We start from the raw sequence: 22,983 nt of genomic DNA on the forward strand, positions 1-22,983 counted from the left end.
CTCTGGAAGAGCAGTTAGTGTCCTTAACCACTGAGCTATCTCCCCAACCCCTGTACCCTTCAGTCATCCTGAGGGACCCTATGATTTCTGTCATGAAGGAGAAATACTATCTGCCTTGTATACTTGAAACCCTATGTGATCAAGTTTGACTTGTACTCATGTCTGTAAAGGCTCGTTTCCCTTTATTCCATATGCACAGTGGGTGAATCCGGTGGAATAGATACTAATATCTCAATGGCTTCCAGGCACCACTGCAGGGAATGAAAAAGAGCATGATCAGAGGGTCCCTGGTGCAAACACTTAGCTCTTTGCTGGGCATCATATCCAGCCTGCCCTAAAGCAATTAAACATTCTACAGCATGACAGAGCAATAGTATCCAGTGTATTTGTTAGAACTGTAAGATCTTTTAAGATTTTATTTGTTTTTTTTTTTTTGAGAATTTCACACACAAATATATTCTCTCTCTCTCTCTCTCTCTCTCTCTCTCTCTCTCTCTCTTTCTCTTCCTTCTAAGTTTCTATAACTTCTAAGTTGTCTATAATAATATGTTACTTTTAGGGGGTTCTGTGTGTGTATGTGTGTGTGTGTGTGTGTGTGTGCGTGCGCGCACGATAAAGATTGGACCCAGGGCTTTGCACTGCTAAGCATGTGCTTTGAGCCATTTAAAACACTTTAATTCCTTTCCCGTTTCGGCTTGAGCGAACCAGGCTCGTGGGCCAGTGACACCCAGAAGTTAAGAGGTTTTTGGAACACGGGAGGTCGCGGACGGCTGCTCCGCGGCTGTCATCATGCCACAAAATGAATATATTGAATTGCACCGCAAACGATATGGATATCGTTTGGATTACCATGAGAAAAAGAGAAAGAAAGAAGGTCGGGAGGCCCATGAACGCTCAAAGAAGGCAAAAAAAATGATTGGCCTGAAGGCTAAGCTCTATCATAAACAGCGCCATGCGGAGAAAATACAAATGAAAAAGACTATTAAGATGCATGAAAAGAGAAACACCAAGCAGAAGGATGACGAGAAGACTCCACAGGGAGCAGTGCCTGCCTATCTGCTGGACAGAGAGGGGCAGTCGAGAGCAAAAGTACTTTCCAACATGATTAAGCAGAAAAGAAAAGAAAAGGCGGGAAAATGGGAGGTCCCTCTACCCAGAGTTCGTGCCCAAGGAGAAACAGAAGTATTGAAAGTTATTCGAACAGGAAAAAGAAAAAAGAAGGCATGGAAGAGAATGGTTACTAAAGTCTGCTTTGTTGGTGATGGTTTTACAAGAAAACCACCTAAATATGAAAGGTTCATTAGGCCAATGGGTCTACGTTTCAAAAAAGCCCATGTCACACACCCTGAGCTGAAAGCGACTTTTTGCCTGCCTATACTCGGTGTGAAAAAGAATCCATCATCCCCACTATATACAACCCTGGGTGTGATCACCAAAGGTACAGTTATTGAAGTGAATGTGAGCGAGTTGGGCCTTGTGACACAAGGAGGCAAGGTTATTTGGGGAAAGTATGCCCAAGTTACCAACAATCCTGAAAACGATGGGTGCATAAATGCAGTCTTGCTGGTTTGACAGTGACATCATACAAGTCATTCCACGCACTATGGAAGACTACATACTGTCAGGAAAACACCATCACTGTGACCTTTCTGAACTACCATGCAGCCTTACCCCATGTGCAGTCATCAAGAAGTATTTATTAAGGTGTAAAGGAAAATAAAACACTGCCCTATTTTACAGTTGGTCTTCAGTCTGGGGGCCTAATGACTTACATGTTAATAAAATGTAGTGACTGAGTAGCAAGTATACAAAAGCATACTAGTATATGCAGCAATAGAGGTTCATTACTTGAAAAGCTATCAGTGTAGCTGAAAGTTCCTGTAAAGGTCAAGTATTTCCTATCTTGATGCCATTAATCCTGAAACGTGGAACATTTTAAACACATGGTAGTGTTTAAATTCATAAAATATTACATTAGAAGTCTGAGAGAAGGTAAATTGGATGAAAAAATTTCAGGTCGTCACTTGTAATTAATGCTTCATGTGGCACTTTCAGTGAACTCAAGTGTCCTTCCACCGTTTGCTATAATTTGCTATATTCTAAAACTAGGGAGTGCACTTATTGAGATTGGCTTAGATAATTCTTGACCATGTACCAGTGACTTGAGATGTGGCAGCTAATTTAAATTGAAGGTCGTGATTTGGGGTTGTAACTTAATCCACGTTCTTAAGAGTGTATATGATATTAATCTGTAATCACCATATTGCTTTAAATTGTTTATTTTTTTATAAATCTACTTTCATAACACACACAAAAAAAAAACACTTTAATTGAATTCATCCATTCATTCCTTTGGTTTCACTTTGCTTTGTTTTGTTTTCAATGCTGGGGACTGGCCTTGCACCTGCTCCACGGGCACCCCGCTCCTGTGCATCTGTGGTCCAATCTTACATCTAAGATGGCTCTGTCCTATAAACCTATGCTTCCACCACAATCACACCATGGAGCATCCTCACCCTGGAGGGCTCTCTGTACTCTCTGTTGATCTAACCTGTAAGATTACTAGCTCTGCCACCATGTCAGTTAGAGCTGTCTCTTTTGGAGTTCCACATAAGTCGGAGCACAAATATGAGCAGCTCGCTGCCTCTCTTCTTTCTCTCATGATTTTCTTACGTAGTGTTCTTCTGTTGGTCACTCGTCCACTCCTGACTCCTGAGTGGTGGTCTGTTATCTGGACATATCCCACTTCTCATCAGCTCACCTGGGTTGCTTTTGTTTTGTTTTGTTTTTTTCTGAGACAGGGTTTCTCTGTGTAGCCCTGGCTGTCCTGGAACACACTTTGTAGACCAGGCTGGCCTTGAACTCAGAGATCTGCCTGTCTCTGCTTCCTGAGTGCTGGGATTAAAGGCAGTGAATCATTGCTTACAACCTCAGTTGCTTACAGTTTGGCCTTCTATGAATAAAGCTAAATACTGATATACAAGTGGACATGTGTTTTCCGTTTCCCTGAGGTAAATATATATGAGTGAAATGTCGAGTCACATCAAGATTTAAGGTGATAGAAAACTGCAAAATTGCTTTTGAAAGTGGTCATACTGTTTCATGTGCCTGTTAGCTTCATATCTTTGTCCAAACTTGTGCTGTTGGTAGTTTTTAGTTACTCCTATTAGGTGGATAGTGGTATTTCATGTGGTTATAATTTACTGTTCTCCTAGATTCTACTGACTCTGAGGACCTTCACATACACTTCTCTTCCATATGTCTCTCAGTGATGGGTTTACTCAAGCCTTAAAATAATAGAATAATGATTCTATTATTAAAACATAAATCAAGAGGCCTGCATGATAGCTCAGAGCACTTGCTGCCAAGCCAACAGATCATCTGGAAAGGACAGATGTGAGTGAAATACAATGATTAATGAAGCCCACTATGTAGTATGTTAACTAAGCTTGTGATTACATACCAATAAAAATCAAAAAGCTTCTGCGCTTGGTAATATACCCCTTTAATGCCAGCATTAGGAAGTACAGCGGTTTGAATAGGAATGGCCCCCATGCACTCATATGTGTGAACGCTTGGCCCATAGTGACTGGCACTATTAGGAAGTGCGGCCTTGTTGAAGGAAGTGTGTCAGTGAAGAGGCAGGCTTTGAGGTCTCCTATGGTCCAGCTACACGCTGGAAACAGTCTCCTTCTGCTGCCTGCAGATCAAGATATAGAACTGTTGGGGCTGGAGAGATGGCTCAGCGGTTAAGAGCACTGGCTGCTCTTCCAGAGGTCCTGAGTTCAATTCCCAGCAACCACATGATGGCTCACAACCATCTGTAATGGGATCCGATACCCTCTTCTGGTGTGTCTGAAGACAGCAAGCTACAGTGTACTCATATAAAATAAATAAATAAATAAATAAATTTAAAAATATTTAAAAAAAAAAAAGATATAGAACTGTCAGCTCTCCTCCAGCACCATGCCTGCCTGTGTGCTGCCATGAAACTGTAAGACAGCCCCAATTAAATGTTTTTCTTTGTAAGAGTTGCCATGGTCATGGGGTCTCTTCACAATAATAGGAACTCTAACTAAGACAGGCAGGCAGACGCAGGCGGATCTCTGAGAGTTTAAGGACAGCCTGGACTACGAAGTTAGTTTCAGGCCAGCCAGGATAACATAGTGAGACCTTGTCTAGAGTCCCTCTGTCCCACACTCTTCTCTCTCAAATACCTGGCCTCAGCTGGCATTGAACTCACAACTCTTTGCCTTAGACTCTCAAGTTTGGAATTACAGACACGTGCCTCTTCACTCACCTCCCTTTCCATTCTGTTCACCTTTTGTTACTCTTCTATGCCTTTGGCTGTCTGAGATGACAGTAAAATAGTGGCAAGGAGGGCTGGCGAGATGGCTCAGTGCTTAAGAGCACTGGATGCTCTTTTAGAGAACCTGGGTAAAATTCCCAGCATCCACATGGCAGCTCACAACTGTCTATAATTCCAGTTCCAGGGGATCCAACGTTCTCACCCAGACATATATGCAGGCAAAACACCAATGCACATTAAAAATAAGAAGTGACAAGAAGCAGGGAAGGCATATTACTTTTCTCTTTTCTCAGTCTTTAAGGAGAAGAACTAGGTATTATAGTGACCATATAGTTACCACTTTGTAACCTTTTACCAGGTTACAAAGCTCCTTCGATATTTAGTTTGCTGAGTGGCTTTTAAATTTTGTCTTTTCTTTACATAGCTCTAATGAGATGATCGTACAGTTTTTAAGGCTTGTGCTACTGTGGTAGGGCCTGGTGATTGATTCTCCGTGGTGAACCAGGTTTTCCTGCCCAGGATAAACCTGATTTGGTGGTGCCACGTCTCCCTTTCTCTCTATTGCTAGATTTAATTAGCTGAAATGTTCAGTGGTCTGTGTCTGTGTTCATTATAGACTCACTTTGTTCTTGTAATCTTGTGGTCAAATGTTTTGTCTGATTTGGGTATTCTCATAAGGTTGGCCTTTAAGATGAGCTGAGACTTACCATTTTCTCCTCCATTTTCTGAAGGACTTTGATCCTATTTCTTAAGTTTAGGTGGAAATTACCACGGAAGCCAGCTAGACATGGGGCTTTCTTTGAGGGAAGACTATTTAAAAAAAAATAACTTAAACTTTATATTGGTTTGGTTTTTGAGACAAGATTTTTTTGTACACCCCTAGCTATGCTGGAACTAGCTCTGTAATCAAACTGATCTCCAACTCACAAAGATCCACCTGTCTCTGCTTCCCATGAGCTGGGATTAAAGGTGTGAGCCACCACTTCTGAAATAACTCCCAGTATTATTTGGCTACCACCATTATCTCATTCCTGAATATCCCCATCTCTCCAGAAAGAAACTTCTCCAACTCCCAGGAAGAAACTCTGTCTCCACGGAAATCACACAGGGTGTGGGCTTTGTGTCTGGCTTCTTTCACTTAGCATTATGCAAGGCCCATTCCTGTATTGAGGGGTGCCTCGTTCCCTGTATTGCTGACTAACATTCTAGTGGGTGCATAGCCCACATATTGCTTTTCTGCTCATCAGCTGGTGAAAACTAGAACTTTCCATTTTTGTCTGTCATAAATAATGCTGCTATAAGCATTTATATATAACTCTTTGTGTGGTTTCACTTCTTCTGGATGAATACCAAGAAGTGGAATTCCACTCAGAGCTTAACTCACTTGTCTTTAAAGATTTACTTTGTTATTTATTGTGTATATGTGTGTGCGTATACATGCACTGTGTGTGTGCCTGCGGAGGTGGAGATGCGAATGGTTGTGAGCCACCCAGTATACGGGTGCTGGGAGGCAAACTCAGGGACTCTGTAAGAGCAAGAAGTGCTCTTAGCCACCTTTCCAGTCACTCCATTTTCTTTCTTTCAATAAATTATAGGTGGTTATGGCAGAAAATACAAGTAATCCAAGGAGATTCCAAGTCTGAGACCAGGCTGGGTTCTACATCAAGACTCTGACTCCTTGTATATATATATATATGCACTGTGACTATTCCACTGGGTATGAAGTGCTGTAGTGCTGTGGCTTCCCCCGCCCCCAGCACCTCCCCCACATGCCTCTAACCATTAGTGTTGTTGAGCCTCTTCTTATTCATCTATTAGGTTTATTTTATATCTTATTTGGAGTAGCATCTATGCAAATCCTTTCCTGGATTTATTTTTGTTTTGTCCGTGGGGTTTTTGTTTTGTTTCGTATCTTAGTTTTGTGGTGGTGATGGTTTTTGAGACAGCATCTCAGGTAGCTCAGGCTGACCTTGAACTTGCCTCGTTGCTGTCAACCTTGAACTCCTGATACTCCTGCTTCCCTCCACCCCCTTGCACGTTCTGGGATTAGGATTACAGACATGCACCATCGTACCTGGTCTCTATGGTGCTGAGATAGAACCCAAGTCTTTGTGTGCACTCAGCAGGAACTCCACCTACCTTCTTGGCTCAGTTTTATCAGTTTTATATGGGCTGTTGCATATTTATATGTTTACATGTGTTGCATATATATATATATATACTGCATGTTTATATGGGCTGTCTTTTATTGTTGAGTTGTACAAGTTCCTTGAGTACTGTGGACACTAGATTCTTAGTAGATATACAATTTGTAAATACTTTGTCTAAACTGATGGGTAGATAGATTTTTTTTTTTTTTTTTTTTTTTTTTTTTTTTTTTTTTTGGAGACAGGGCCTCATGTATCACAGGCCAACCTTAAATTCTCTATCAAGCTGAAGATAACCTTAGAGCTCCTGATCTTTCTCCTCCACCTCCCAAGAGCTGAGACTGCAGGCGTTCACTAGCACCAGAGTGTCTGCAGGACTGGGAAGGAAAACCTGTGTGCACTACAAGAGCTGTCTGTCAGCTAAGCTTTAGCCAGCTTTATCTTACTTCCCACCATAATTAGCTTTTTCCTAAGTTCTTATGCTTTTGGTGTTGTAACAAAATAAAATAAATAAAAACTGTTGGCTATGGCTGGAGAGATGGCTGGGCAATCAAGAGTGCTAACTATTGCAGAGGACACCGGTTCAGTTCCCAGCACTCACACGACGGTTCACAACCATCTGTAACTCTAGTTGCAGAGGATCCAACACCATCTTCTGCTCTCCAAGGGCACAAAGCACACATGCAGTGTATACAGGCAGAGATGCAGGCAAAATACTCAGGTAAAATACTGTATACATAAGAATAAATGTGAAGCCGGGCGGTGGTGGCACACGCCTTTAATCCCGGCACTTGGGAGGCAGAGGCAGGCGGATTTCTGAGTTCGAGGCCAGCCTGGTCTACAGAGTTCCAGGACAGCCAAGGCTATACAGAGAAACCCTGTCTCGAAAAAAAACCAAAAAAAAAAACAAAAAAACCCAAAACAAAACAAAAAAACCCAAAACAAAACAAACAAACAAAAAAAGAATAAATGTGAAAGAATTAAATATTTCAAAAACAAAACAAAGCCTGATATTCATATGTGTAGTGTAGCCCAACATCATAAATTTAGCCCATTTTTACGATAGCTCAATTTCATAAAAATAGATGTGTCTGTTTTCTACTATGAATGTTACGGATATTTATATAAGTCAGCAAGATGGCTCAGGGTAAAGGCAACTGACACTGTTCTTGAGGATCTGAACTGGACACCTGGGACTCACATGGCAGAAGCAGAAAACTTCTACAAGCTGTCCTCTTGCCTCCACGTGTGCATAAAATATACACAAAATAGAATAAATAAAGTGTAAAAAAATGGAATTTTATCCCAATGGTGGCGGTGGTGGCGCACACCTTTAATCCTAACACTTGGGAGGCAGAGGCAGGCGGATCTTTGTGTTTAAGTCCAGCCTGGTCTACAGAGCTAGTTCCAGGACAGCCAGGGCTACACAGAGAAACCCTGTTTCAAAAACGGGGTGTGGGGGGAGAATTTTATACATTCAGCTCTTACATTTAAGTATTGACCCATACATGTGTGTGTCTGTGTGTGTGTGTGTGTGTGTGCGTGTGTGTGCGTGTGTGTGTGTGTGTGTATATATACATGTGTGTGTCTGTGTGTGTGTGTGTGTGTGCGCGTGCGCGTGCGCACGTGTGCGTGTGTGTGTGTGTGTGTGTATATATATATATATATGTGTGTGTGTGTGTGTGTGTGTGTATATGTGTGTGTGTGTGTGTGCGTGTGTGTGTGTGTCTGTATATGTATATATATATATATATATATATGTGTGTGTGTGTGTGTGCGTGTGCATGTGTGTGTGTCTGTATATGTGTATATATATATATATATGTGCACACACACACATACACACATCTTTTGTATATAGATGTCCAGAAGCTCATCTATATTGTTTCATTTCTAAACAATCTTATTACGTTTATTTCTTTTCGTGAGTTGGCCACACTGCACACGCGGCTATTGGAGGATAACTCTGCTTGTTAATTCTGGAGTTAATTCTCTCCTTCCACCTTGTGGGTCTTCCGGATTGAACTCAGGTCGCGGTGGCAAGCGTTGTCAGCAGCTGAGCGACTTTTTGGGTTCTTTGCTGCACTGACTGAGTTGAGAACAACAGCAGCTGGCAGTTCGTGACCGCGCCTGTATGATTTTCCTTCTGTTGGTTTTGTTTTGAGGATCTCCCTTCAGCACCATGGCTGGCCTGGGACTCTCTATGTAGACTGGATTGACCTTGAACTCACAGATATTCGATAGCTCTTCCTCCCGAGCGCTGGCCTGGCCTTACCTCTATACGTTTGACTTTATTCCGTGGATCTATGTGGCTGTGTCTATGTCAGTCCTACATGTTTTACCACAATGGCTTTAGTTTTGTTTTGTAAATATGCCTCTTTTTGATCATTAAAAAAAAAAAAAAAACAAAAACCAGAGCATTCACGGATGCTTACAACCTATCTCTGGTCATAACCACATCTACTCCCCATCTGACTCCTCTGACTCCCACCCCTCAATGTGTTATTTTAGACAAAGTTTCAAAATCAGTAAGTGTTAACTTCCAACTTCGTACTTTCCCCTCAAAACTGCAGTCGTTTTTTCTGGTTCCTTTGCATTTTTATATTGAATTTTAAGATCAGCCTGGCCTAAATCTGTGAGAAAAAAAAAACAAAAAACAAAAAAACAAAAAAAAAAACAGCCATTGTTCCTTGGGCAGAACATTGGAACTGTAATGGATTTAGGAGCATTGTGAACCTAATAGCAATACGGCTTCATGCCGTGGGCGTGGGGGGTGCGTTCCAGTCAATTCATTGTTCTCGCCTTTGCTTTGAGCGATGTTTGTGGATTTCAAAGTACAAGCTTGAGCGGCTGTAGAAATAGTTTTAACCACAAGTTCAGTTTCTCCAATAAATACTGAGCTCTTTAACTTTTCTGTTGCTTCTTGGGTAAGCTTTAGTGTTTGTACAGTTCAAGGCATTTGTGTTTCACTATGTGTCTTGTCTGTTTTCAGTGTCTGCGTGGTCTGCATTGGTATCTTTAGTTTTATTTCTGATGTTAATACTGTATGTCCTTCCTTCCTTTCTTCTTTTTCCCCTTGTATTTCATTTTATGTGTGAATGCCTGCCTCTGCCTCCTGAGTGCTGGGATTAAGGATATATACCACCATGCCTAGCTTTTATATATTTCGGCGAGTGGGAAGGAGCTTGGGTTTCTTTTAATTAATTACTTTATGTATTAAAATGGTTTGCAAGCATTGATGTGTATATACCATGTGCACATAGGTGCCCACAGAGGCTAGAAGAGGGTGTTGGACCCCTAAGAACTGGAGTTTATAGATTGTTATGAGCTACCATTTGGGTGCTGAAAATAAACCTGGGTCCTCTAGAAGAGGAGTCAATGATCTTGGCATTGAACCATCTCTGCATCCAGCCCCACCCACCCATTTGTCTGTCTGTCTGTCCATCCATCCATCCATCCATCCATCCACTTATTTCCTCCTTTTTCCTTCCCTTTCCCCTTCCCCCCTTCTTCTTTTTCCTTCTCCTCTTTCTCCTCTTCTTCTTTTTCCTCCTCTTCTTTCTCCTTTTTTTTTTTTTTTTTTTTTTTGAGCCAGGCTCTTTCTATGTAATCCTGACTATCCTAGAACTCACCATGTAGACCAGGCTGATCTCAAACTCGCAGAGATCTGCCAAGCTCTGTCCCTCCCAAGTGCTAGACTTAAAGGCATGTGCCACCTCACCCAGTCCATTATGTCTTAATGGACTTTTACATGCCTGTCTCAGCCCTGGCAATACTTGCTATTTTGAAATTTATTTTGATAGTATGATAGTCACTATAGTGTGTTTGTTTGCTTACTGCCTCTACTCACCCTTGCCTCAGCCCCTCTCTCTCCTCTTCCCTTTCTACTGGGGATTGGACCTAGGGTGTCAAACATGGAAGGCAAGTGCTCTATTACTGAGCTATAATCAACTCCTTTTTTAAAATACAGAACTCCTTATGTTGTCCAGGTTGATCCCAAACTTGTGGATCCAAATAATTCTTCTGCCTGAGCCTCTTGAATGTCTGGAACAATGGGCATCTACCATTATTCCCTGCAGAGTTCTTTTTCAAAGATTTGTTTTTATTTACTGGCTTTATTAAAGTTTAATTGGAATATAATAAATTACATATGTTTGGAATACAGTTTGATGCTAAGTTTTGACATATGCATACACCCATGGAAAATATTATCACAATCCAGCTTTGTTTTATTAGTGTTTTTTTTTCCATTGATTTACTTTAAACCTACGCTGGCATATGAAATTTATTTATTTATTTATTTATTTATTTATTTATGTGCTCATGCATGAGTGAGTATGAACCTATGTAAAGTGTATATATGCATTAGTGGGCACACATGCCTGTCTGTAGGTTTAGAGGCCAGGACAGGGTGTCAGGTGTCTTCCTCTAACGCATGACACCTTTGCTTTGAGCCAGGGTCTCTCCTTGAATCTGGAGTTTATATTTTCAAAAATAGGCTAAAAGCTTGCAAACCCAGCAATCCTGTCTCTGCTTCTTAAGAGCTGAGGTTATAAATGTGTGCAGGATGCCCAGCAAACCCCTATCCTTTTGCCATTACCTCCTTAACACGGGGATTGCAGTGCTCCCTAGCACTGAGATTGCAGTGCTCCCTAACACTGGGATTACAGTGCTCCCTAACACTGGGATTACAGTGCTCTCTAACACTGGGATTACAGTGCTCCCTAACACTGGGATTACAATGCTCCCTAACACTGGGATTACAGTGCTCCCTAACACTGGGATTACAGTGCTCCCTAACACTGGGATTACAGTGCTCCCTAACACTGGGATTACAGTGCTCTCTAACACTGGGATTACAGTGCTCCCTAACACTGGGATTACAGTGCTCCCTAACACTGGGATTACAGTGCTTTCTAGCACTGGGATACAGCCTGGGATATGACACCTGGTTAAAAAATTTTATTTTATTTTATTTTATTTTATTTATTTATTTTGGTTTTTCGAGACAGGGTTTCTCTGTGTAGCCCTGGCTGTCTTGGAACTCACTCTGTAGACCAGGCTGGCCTTGAACTCAGAAATCCACCTGCCTCTGCCTCCCAAGTGCTGGGATTAAAGGCGTGCGCCACCACCGCCCGGCTAGAAATTTTATTTTTAAAGACTGGAAAAATAGTAAGTCACACTTACTTGTATCTTTAGTGCTTTGCTTGCCCTTTGCCCCTTTGAGTAAGCCCAGGCTTGTCTGTGAGGCCCTTTCCTCCACATCCTCACAGAGCCTGTCTGCTGCCGAACCATTCCTTCAACATGTGTTTCTTTGCAAAGCCTTGATTTTTGCCTTCCTTTTGGAAAGTATTTCCACCGGGCATGACATTCAAGTTTTTTACCTCCAACACTCTAAAATATATATGTATATATCATTCCATTCTCTCTTGGCTTGCATAATTTCCACAAGAAATCTGCTTTAGTTCTTAGGTTTCTTTCTATTATATCCTTTTTATTTTTATTTTTATTTTTATTTTTATTTTTATTTTTTGCCGTTTTAAAGATTTTCTCTTTGTCGTTAGTTTCTGGTGATGTTTTTCAAATATTTTTCTGACTCTGTTCCATTTCTGGCTCCAGTTCCATGCACACTAACCCTCTTGATGTTATCCTGCAAGTCTCAGTTTCTATCAACATTGAATCTGTTTTTTTACTGTATTAGTTATTTTGTTGTTGTTGTTGCTGCTGCTGCTGCTGCTGCAGTAGAATGCCTGAAAGCAACTGAAAGAAGGGAGAGAGGGAGGGAGGGAGGGAAGGAGGGAGGGAGTGAGGGAGGAAGAAAGGGAGGGAGGGAAGGAGGGAGGGAGGGAGGGAGGGAGGATTTATTTGCATTGCTTGAGGATACATTCATCATGCTGGGAAATGCATATGGTGGCAAGAGTGTGAGGCATATGTTCACACTGTATCCTCTGTCAGGAAGCAGGAGATTGCTTCCATCACGCAGCTCACCTCTTCCTTTGTATTCAGTCTGGAACTGCAGTCCATGGAATGCGCTACCTCCATTCAGGGTGCATTGTCACTCCTTGGGGCCTCTCTGGAATCACCCTTATGACACACACATGGTGCTTCTACTCATTAGTCCAGATGACAATGATGGTAGTTCTCAGTCCATGATGCTGTGTGCCTCAGTAGTTCCCATCCAATGCTGAAAACCTTAGAGATTTCTTGAGTGCTGTTGACTTTGGTCCATGTTGGAAGATTGTAGACATGCAAGTCTGAAGTCAGCAAAGGAGAGCAGCATCAACAGGATCGACATACTTACCAGCAAGAAGTGATGCAGGCTGGCAAGCAACATTGCTCTTTCCTCAGACCTTCCTATCTGGGCCACTTTGGGCACACATCACTCATTCTGGGGAGGGTCTTCTTTCCTTGATTAATGCTTTCTGGAACTGTCTTCACAGATCCACCCAGAGACATGCCTCTTAGTTAATTCCTGACCCTGTCAAGTGGGCAGCCGACAGAAGGCGGCTATCATCCTTGTAGCTATCTTGAGCCTTATACCCTGAAAAGAGACTTGATTACATTAGCCTACAACAGCTGAGCACACTCTGATAACATCTTGCTTTAGATGCCCAGGGTTTTCCCTTGGGTGTGTGAGACTTAAAGGTGTGTGACTTAAGGGCGTGACTTAGAGATCTGATTTAGAGATAAGACCTAAGGGCATGATTTAAAGGCGTAACTAAAAGGCATGGCTTAGAAGTGAGACATATAAAAGGCGAGAGGCAGACAGAAGAAAGTAGGAAGTAGACATTAGACACTCAGAAGAGTACAACTTGGAGTACAACCTGGAAGTAGTTATTAGACATTAGAGAGTACAACTTGACAGTACAACTTGGAACTAGGAATTAGGTTAGAGAGTAAAACTTGGAGAACAACTTGGAGTTAGTCATTAGACATTAGGCACTTAGCACTTGGAAGAAGAAACTTGGAACTGAAGGCACTAGGGACTAGGAACTCAAGACTTGGGACTTAGAGAGAAGAAGAGAGACTGAAGAATAAATGGGATTGAATCATACTCTGTCTGGTCTCCATTCCTCGAATCCATCCTCACTCTCTCTCTTGCTGAACCCCAACCTGCGGACTACAGCAGCTTGGGGCAGTGCAAGCTCTAACAAGTAGGTCCCCAAGGCTTTTGGCAGTGCGGGTCCCAACATTGACAGAATGGTCTGAGACATTTTGGCCTCCAAACGTGGGCTAGAGAGGTTTGCAACATCAAGTTGACAATCAACACTGACCATCATAAATCAACATTCTCAACGTGATTGGGAAGAGGATGCTAACAAGGAAAGATTAGACCAAAACAAGACTGAAACCCATCAGGAAAACACCAAACCCTGCAGCAACATGTTTGGCATCTGAGGCTTGTGATAGACTCTAAGTTGCAATGACTGTCTTGGTGGTCTTAGTGATCTATTGCTGTGATAAGACACCATGACCAAGGCAACTTACAAAAGGAAGCATTTAATTTGAAGGCGCATGGTTGCAAACAGTTAGAGTCTATGACCATCCTAGCAGGGAGCATGACAGCAGGCAGGCATGATGCTGGAGCAGTAGTTAAGAGCTTGAAATAACCATGAGGCAGAGAGAGATACCTGGGAGTGGTATGGGCTCTTTCAAAGCCCACCCCTGTTAGTACACCTCCTCCAACAAGGCCACACCTCCTCATCCTTCCCAAACAGTTCCACCAACTGGGGACCAAGTATCAAATATGTTAGCCTATTGGGGCCATTCTCATTCAAACCACTACACCAACTCTGCTGCCCACACAGCACATGTGACTTGTCTCTTGGGCCAGCTTTACTCCATGCCTGCGGCTTTGTTTAGCAGACATTCCATGGTTCTTGCATCTGCAAAATCCTGGAATCTCTACTGAAACTTAGACTCCACCTTCCCAGAGTCATGCAATGGATTCTGCAAGAATTCCTTTTGTTGTCTGGCCTCAGCAGCTTTTCTTGGCACAAGCCTCCACAACTTACTCTTTCTTGTTTCTTTCATGAATAAAAAAGCATAACACGTGGCTACAGCATATTCTGTGTGACTCTGAGGACATATTTCTGCACATAGCATTTCCATTCAGGGAAGGCCTTCAGAGGCACTCTCAGTGTAGGCTTGTTCTTTTCCATTGAATCTTTACAAGGAGAAGCCCTCAATGGATGGGGTTTTGCCCTCAGGTCCCCTCTCCTATTGTTGGTCATGCGCAGAACCCAAAGTTTCTCTTTAATGAGCACAGCTGCCTGTGCTTTGCATCCACTCACTCCCATCCCGCACCAAACTGAACATCTTTCACATCTGTCTGCATCATTTGTTCCCTCTCTCACTGTAGACTTAGGTAGAGCAGCGAGCAGTAACTGTGCCACAGCCTGAATGTTGTCTGGTCTTGACATTCCCTCCACCAAACAAATTCTCAGGACTTGTGCAAAAGCAGCCAGAGTGGTTTCAATCTGTAAATTTCAGAATACATTTCAAATGACCTCCAGCCTAGTTCTCAGCAGCAATCCTCCCTGAAGTCTCACAAGCCTGACCTCCACTATCTGCATCTCTCTGCAGTGTGACTGACATCCAGTATAATTCCTTTTGCTCTTCAGTTTGGGTACTCTGTGTCTGAAAGACCAGCTTCAGATGAACACTGAGTATGTTTATAAAGGCCACTTTATCTATCTCCTAATCATATCATTTCTGGGTATTTTTTATGATCTCATGTTCCCCTCATTCTTCACCTTTTCCTACTTTATAATGCTAATTTTTTGTTTTGTTTTTTGGTTTGTTCTTTTGGGACAAGGTTTCTCTCTGTAGCCCTAGCTGTCGTGGAATTCACTCTTTCCTCTAATTTACAGAGATCTACCTGCCTCTGCCTCCTAGATGCTGGGATTAAAGATGTGCACCACCACTGCCCAGCTATGTGGTTAACTTTAAATTTGATTAGAGATATTATTAATTTTATAATATTGAGTGCTAGATTACATTGTTTCCTTTATAGAGTGATAGACTCTTTCTCTCAGGCAACTAAGTTGCACACAGATAAACCCAGTCTCTTCCAGGCTTGATTTTAAACTCTTCTAGGAATAAGCTAGAAAGTCTTTATCCCAGGACTCACTCTGACACACGTCACAGACACAGACCTTGGGAACATGGCTGTCATGCCAGCATATAGGAGGGTAAGGTCAGGAGCCTGGGCAGCATAGTAAGACTATTAAAATATATGTTATCAGGAGGGGCTGATCCTAAAATTTATAGAGAAATACAAAAGAAAGCCAAAAATCATCTGGAAAGTGAGTGAATGTGTCAAACATATACTAATCAGACAGTGTGTTGCCAACAGGTATCCAACAGCAAGTTCCAGACCAGCCTGAACTACATGAGACTGTGGCTCAAAAAAAAAAAAAAAAAAAAAAAAATTAAAAATGTTATCCACCACCAGGCAGTGGTGGCACAAACCTTTAATCCCAGCACTTGGGAGGCAGAGGCAAGCAGATCTCTGTGAGTTCAAGGCCAGCCTGGTCTATAGAGTAAGTTCGAGGACAACCAAGGCTAAACAGAGAAACCCTGTCTCAAAAAAACTATTTTTAGAAGAAAACATAAGAGGATATCTGTATGAGCCAGAGACAGAGATTTCTCAGGCAGAGACTAAATGTCACTGAGCATACAATAAACTTCCCTCTCCCAGGCAGGTCCCTGGTCGTCCTGTGGCCTTGTGTCCTGCAGCACCTGAAGGTTCTAACATTCTTCCAGTTGCACTAGAGCAGTATGTGTTCCTGACTCTTCACTGTATTCCCCAGTCAGAGAGCTTGGGGTGGCGTGGGGTGCCATCCACACAGCATTTGGCATGGTTACCCAACTTTTCCCTTGCAAACTGGCCATGTGATATGTTCTTTAATCCCAGCACTTGGGAGGTGGAGACTGATAGGTCAGAAGTTCAAGATCATCCAAGGATCAAGGTTAGGCTGGGCTATGTGAGTCCCTGTCTCAAAGGAAAAAAAATTAAGTCAGGTGTGGTGGCATATACTTGCCTCTTATATGACTCAGAAAGCTGAGGCAGGAGGATCCTGAGTTCATGGTTGGTTAGGGCTATATAGGAAGACTGTAAAGGGGGCTTCCAAGTCAGTACAGAACACATCCAGACACCAAATTCTCAGTACAAAAGAAATTTATTACCCCAGAGGGGCAAGGGGGAGGGGGAGGCATGAGAGAGGAGGCCATGGGAAGGAGGGGGCCCAGGGGGTTGCTTGCCCCTGTATCAGACAAAGACAACAGCAGGTGTCTGTGCAGGAGCAATTTTTAAGGGGGGAAGGGGGAAGTCTGTGTTAGGATGAGTTGTAAGTTCTGATTAGCCAGTGCGGCCAAAGAATGACTTTTAATTGCTGGACCTTGGTGTTTTGATAGCTGGACCTTGGGGTTTTAATCAAACACAAGGAAGTAGCCAAATATGGGAATAGACCTTGATGTCTACTTTAGGAATGTAATCTAACAGTTTAGCAAGGGAGAGGAAAACAGGGTGGGCAAGACGTGCTGGCATCATATTTGCCATTCTTGGGTATGTTGGAGAGCCCTTCAAAGGCCATGCTCAAATAGCTTGGCACCCCAAAAAGGACTGTGCCAGTCCTTTGTTCCTTAAAAGGAAAAAAGGGAGCTATTTTTATTTAAAGATTTATTTGTTTGATTTTATGTATATGCCTGTAAGTACACCACTCAAATTCAGGCGCCTGAAGAGGCCAGAATGAGAGTTACAGTTTGTAAACAAGCAATTGTGGGTGCTAGTAACTAAACTCGGGTCCTCTGGAAGAGTAGTAAGTGCCTTTAACCACTAAGCCATCTCTCCAGCCCCCAAACAAGTTTTTAAAAGAATGTATGGTATGCCCAAAATCATTTTATATATACTATACATGTCCTCATGTAAAGAAGCATTATATATGGGTAAGTGTGGATGTGGGGAGGGAAATTTGAATATACAAGCATGCGTCTGAATGTGTGAAAGAATTCACGAGCTGAGTGTATACAGTGCAAGTGCAGTGTGGGATGGAGACCAAGCCAACTACATGCTGATAAGTCATAGCAGGAGGGAACCCTTCCAGCAAGGGGCCACACTCCCCAGGAACAAGCAGGGCAGTGCAGAGGCAGAAGCAGGTACACAGAGCCCCTCTTTGTACACCCTTGTTTGTCATCCACAAGCCTGCAGAGCAGGGAAGACGCTATGTGGCCCACGGAGCATCTAGCTATAATGTAGCCTCCCAGAAACCATCAGCAGAGACTGGGCAACAGCAGGAGCCAGCAGATGGGGTGGGGTAGGAGGGGTGGAGATCCTTCACTGTTGTATTTACAGGTTTGGATCTAGCAAAGGACCTTGAGAAGCAGTTGAGATCTGCATTTTCAATACCTTTATCCCCCTGGCAACCTTGTGCAGGGAGGTTTTTCCTGACATTATGTCTAAGAAGTGTCTGACATTTGGAACCAGAGCAGACCCACGATTTCTGGTTCTAAGATCAAGGGCTTTTCTGATACAGTCCAAAGGGACTGTGCCAGCCACTAGCTTGGTATGAGAAGCAGCAGAGGGCCTGCTGTAGTTTGAATGTAGAGCATCTCCTGTGGGCTCATGTATTTGCACAATTGGCTTCCAGCTGTCGTGGGAGGTTGTGGAAACACTGGCTGACATAGACCATTGGGAATGGGCCTCAGTTCCAGCCCAGGTCCCTCTCATTTTTGGTTGTCAATATGGGAGAGGCAAGTTCTGATCATTGCCTGGGCTCCGGTTACTGTGTCTTCCCCACCACAATACTCTACATACCCTCTGAACAAGATAATCCCTCCTCATTTAAGTTGTCTTTGTCAGAGATATGACCCAAGGATGAGAAAAGTAATTAATACAGGTGCTAATAAATCTAAAAAAATAAAAGTAGGTTAAAGTTTAAATTAAAAAAAAAAAAAAGCTTTAAATGGGCTGCTGAGATGGCTTATCGGGTAAAGGCATTTGCTGCCAAACCCAACGACCCAATCCAGTCCCTGGGTCCTACATGATAGATGGAGAAACTGACTCCCACAGGTTGTCCTCTGACCTCCGAATGGCCTCTACTATGGTGTGTTTTGCCCACACACACACACACACACACACACACACACATATGCAAAATAAGTAATTCGATAGAATTTTTTTTTTTTTTTTTTTTTTTTTTTTTTTTTTTTTTTTTTTTTTTTGGTTTTTTCGAGACAGGGTTTCTCTGTGTAGTCCTGGCTGTCCTGGAACTCACTCTGTAGACCAGGCTGGCCTCAAACTCAGAAATCCGCCTGCCTCTGCCTCCCAAGTGCTGGGATTAAAGGCGTGTGCCACCACCGCCCGGCCAGAAAAAAATTAAAAGAAAAATATTTTCGTCTGTTTTGATGTTGCTGCGGCCATTTTGTTTTATTTTGTTTTGAGACAGGTTCTCACCGTGTAGTCATGGCTGGCTTGGAAATTGCTATGTAGAATCTCAGAGATCTGTCTGCCTCTGCCTCGTGAGTGTTAGAATTAAAGGCAAATGCCACTATGCCTAGCAAGGAAAAAAAAAAAAAAAAAAAGGTATAGTGTCACTTGATTCCATACGCTGCTCCTACATGAATCGGTCCCTTGATTCCATACGCTGCTCCTACATGAATCGGTCCCTGTGGTCTCAGCTAAGCAGTCTGTATGGGTATTGCAGTGCCAAACCCCTCTGCCAGGAAGTAGCGGCGCCCACAGAGACATTCCACACAGGTGACACTCTACATCGTCATTGACACCGAAGGGAGCTGACCCAATAGAATTGGCTGCAGCTTGAAGGACAGGGGCAGAATCCTAGAGGGATGCCTGGGAGGAGCAGAAACAGCTAGAGAGCATGGGGACCGAGTGGCTCAGGACTGTAACCACTGACCGAACAAAAGGAAGCCTTCAACAATCAAACACTTCCAGTGCATTCCTGCTCCATGTCAGCCTGGCTCAGAGAAACCTGCATCCGCACTCTTCCTGAAGGTGGGTGGGGAGGACTTATTTTCCTCTGCCCTCCTTCATTCCCTCCCTCCTTACATGTTCTGGGTTAAGTATCTGGCTGAGTGATAAAATCTGGCTGCCTGTAGGAGTTCCTGGCCTACCTTCGTGGGAGACCTCTGTCTAGGAATCTAGGCAATCTAGTCCACACCCTTAGCTGCCATCTTGGACCATGAACTGTTGGGGAAATTACATTCTATTTTTATGGGTTCCTGACCTTGTTAATAATTTTATATGAGTTTGAGAGAAAAACAACAGAGTTAGCAGGCTGTAAATCCTGGCAGGGGCCCGGAAGAGAGAGACGGAAAAGAGAGAAGGTCACACCTTCCAGGTTACAGTGCAAGAAAGCTGGCATGTTCACCAATGGAGCTCGGCAGGAAGCTGTAGAGGAGGGGACGAGGGTGTCTTCGGCGAAATGGAAGTCTCAAAGCATCGGCAGAAATATTCAAAAACATAAATTAAAGAGACGAGGTGGTGCTGACAAGATGCACCAGCAGACAAAAAGCACTTGTGCAAGCCTGAAGACCTAAGGTTGAGCCCTGCAGTTCACAGAAAGATGAGAAGGAGCTGACCCCAGGAAGCTGTTCTCGGATCTCCATATGAGCACTGTGGTGCTCGGGTGTCCCGCCCAACACACACTAAACACTTCAAAATAACCCAAAAAGATCCCACTTAAAAAAGAGAAGGAAAGTATACTTTTTGACTTAAAACTTACAAAATGGCTAGGCTTAGTAAAGCAGACACTCTATAAGCAGCTGTTTTCGGGGAGGGGGCAGGGCTGCTGGGAAGTGTGAATACATTAGATCCTTAAGGGGATAGTTACCCTCCCCCCATCTCCTGAGCAGATTAGCAGGTGAATCAACTTTGCTGAGGCACAACTTTTAGCACATGCCTGCGTGCGTATGTGGGTGGGTGTACGTGTGCATGTGGAAGTCTCAGAACTTGCAGGAGTTGGCTATCTCCTTCTACGATGTGGGTTCTGAAAACCGAACTCAGGTTGTTAGTGTCTTTACCCAACTGAAAGGTTTTGCTAGTCTTATCACTTGGCTTAAGTCTTAAGGGAGGAGACAATGGTATGTAGTGTTCTAATCTTTGGGACAAATCAGAATGTCCCGTCTCTACCCAGGACCATTCTTCTGATCAGAAGATAATAGTTTTCAGGGAAACAGGAGGTGGGGGTCCAAAGCTGACCATAAGGGAGGGATTTTCTTAATGGCCTCGAAGGCTGCTAATGTCTGCCTACCTACTTAACTCCTAGAGTGCAGAACAGATCACCATACATTTCTATCTTAACCCTCAGGGCATCCCATCCTTAACAGCCAATTAAAAGAACCAAGTCAATAGTGAAAAGGAGAAACAATGTAACCACATTGGAAAGAAAGGCAATAGGAGGCTCACACAACCCCAAGTCCATCTCCATTGTACTGACATAAGGGTTCTGTACAGAAGGCTAGAGAGCCAAGCACGATGGTGCACACCTTTAATCCCAGCACTTGACACAGGCAAGTATCTGTGAGTTCAAGGACAGCCTGGTCTATAGAGTAAGTTCTCAGAGAAGCCAGATATATCCTGTCTCAAAAAAAGAGAGGCAGGAAGGAAAGAAGGAAGGAAGGAAGGAAGGAAGGAAGGAAGGAAGGAAGGAAGAAAAAGACAGAAAGGAGAGAAGGCAAGAGACAGGTGCCTAAGCAGTCTGGCAAAGATGTGGCCCTCGCCTACCATTGCTTCAGCTCAGAGTCTCTTTATAAGTTCACCTGACTACTTATAACTTCAACCTTCTCTTCAGGAATATGCTCCTGAGAGAATTTGATTCCTTGGGGTCTTTTTTTCAATAGTCTGATAACCAAAGGCAGGGACATGAGGCTGCTGGGTACAGAAAGATAAAAGGGGACTGTCTGTCTCTTCCATATGGGATAGGCCTGGAACCGCCATCTTTTATAGTAACTTTTTACAACTAAGTACTGGACAGTGCGGTGGCATTGTTTCTCCTTCTGCAGAGCTGGTTGGTAGTTGTGGTTTTTTGTTTTTGTATTGATTGATTGATTGATTGATTTGATTGATTGATTGATTGATTGATTGAAGTTTTTGATACAGGTTCTCATTATGTAGCCCTGGCCGGCCTAAAACTCACTATGAAGACCAGATGGCTTTGGATTCACAAAGATCCACGTGCCTCTGCCTCCTGCATTCTAGAATTAAAGACAGGCACCACCACATCTGGCATGGTTGGTAGTTTTTCTAGTTTTCTTACTCCTGTCTGGAATGATTTTAAGATTCCAGACTCTGTTCAGGGAGATAATCTTGGTAGAAGAAAATATTCTCAGTGTCACACAAAGAAACATGAACAGAGCAAAAGAAACCTGGCAAACAAACCAAGTTGTTGTTGTTGTTGTTGTTTTTCAAAAAGGGTGTACCATGACTCGGGCAGGCTGAGCAAGCACACTGAGGGGAAAACTCACTTAGCTTCAAATCTAACACAGCAGTGACTGTATCTCATCCCATTGGTGGGAGCTTGACCATACAACACGTGACTGACAGATTCATATCTATGCCAAGGGGGGAAATGTGCTGGAGTCAAGTCTCGGGAATGTCCAGGTGTTAAGCAAAACAGACATATGCACAAGAGTTTCAAGATCCCCAGGTTTATGGAGTCATGGTCTTTGGAGGGCCATCTACATTTGATGGAAAACAAACCTGTTTCTTACATCTTGGGTCAAACAGCTGGCAATGACTCTTTCAAAGGGCTGAGGTCCTTTATCTAGATCAAATCCCACGACCCCAGGCTAAGCTCTCCTTCTCTGTCTGATTTGGAGCTCTTCCATTATCTTGGGAAGTTTGGGGAATTTTCTTGTTTGTTTGAGTACAACTGTGTGTCTTCAAGTATTTTCTGTAACATTTCTATATCAGAAAGAGAGACTCATCTAGAATGGAAATTTCCAACTATCCAGATAAGATCAACTGCTCCTCTAGATGGTCAATGAGCCCATCTCCCAGCAGGGCACAAGTCCATGAACAACCCACCAATATCACAGATTAAGTGTGGACAGTCACCTCCTTTATTTTTTCAGACAAGCATGAGTTAGATTAGCATGGATATAGCAGAAGAAATTACTCTCGTGTGTGCTGGCCTGGAAAAGCAAAGTAGAGAACAGAGGAAAAAGTTCCATGGTCTCAACCCAAACAAGAGGACACTTTGAGGAGAATGGTAGCGTGGTGGGGAGCTCAATAAATGTGTGAGTGTCTGTGTGCATTGTGTGTGTGTGTGCATGGGTTTAGCCCTGGGGATTAAACTCAGGGCCTTGTGTATACTAGGCAAACACTGTATCACCAAGCCACATCCACTGTCTTTCTCTGAGACAGTCCTGCTATGTAGTTCCATTGGCCCGGAACTCAACATATAGTCCAGGTTTCCTTAAAAAGCGCAATCACCAAAAAAAAAAAAAAAAAAAAAAAAACCCAAAAACCAAAAACCAAAAAACAAAAAAACAAAACAAAAAAAA

General features: G+C 43.0%; 1 pseudogene; it reads left to right on the forward strand.

Annotated features, from left to right (window-relative positions):
• Nucleotides 1–690: 690 nt before the first annotated feature.
• On the forward strand, nt 691–1,742 carry LOC143437044 (ribosome biogenesis protein NSA2 homolog pseudogene; annotated as a pseudogene).
• The last annotated feature ends 21,241 nt before the right edge of the window (nt 1,743–22,983 follow it).

Source organism: Arvicanthis niloticus, chromosome 23 (genome assembly GCF_011762505.2).
Source record: "Arvicanthis niloticus isolate mArvNil1 chromosome 23, mArvNil1.pat.X, whole genome shotgun sequence".
Lineage (NCBI taxonomy): Eukaryota > Metazoa > Chordata > Mammalia > Rodentia > Muridae > Arvicanthis > Arvicanthis niloticus.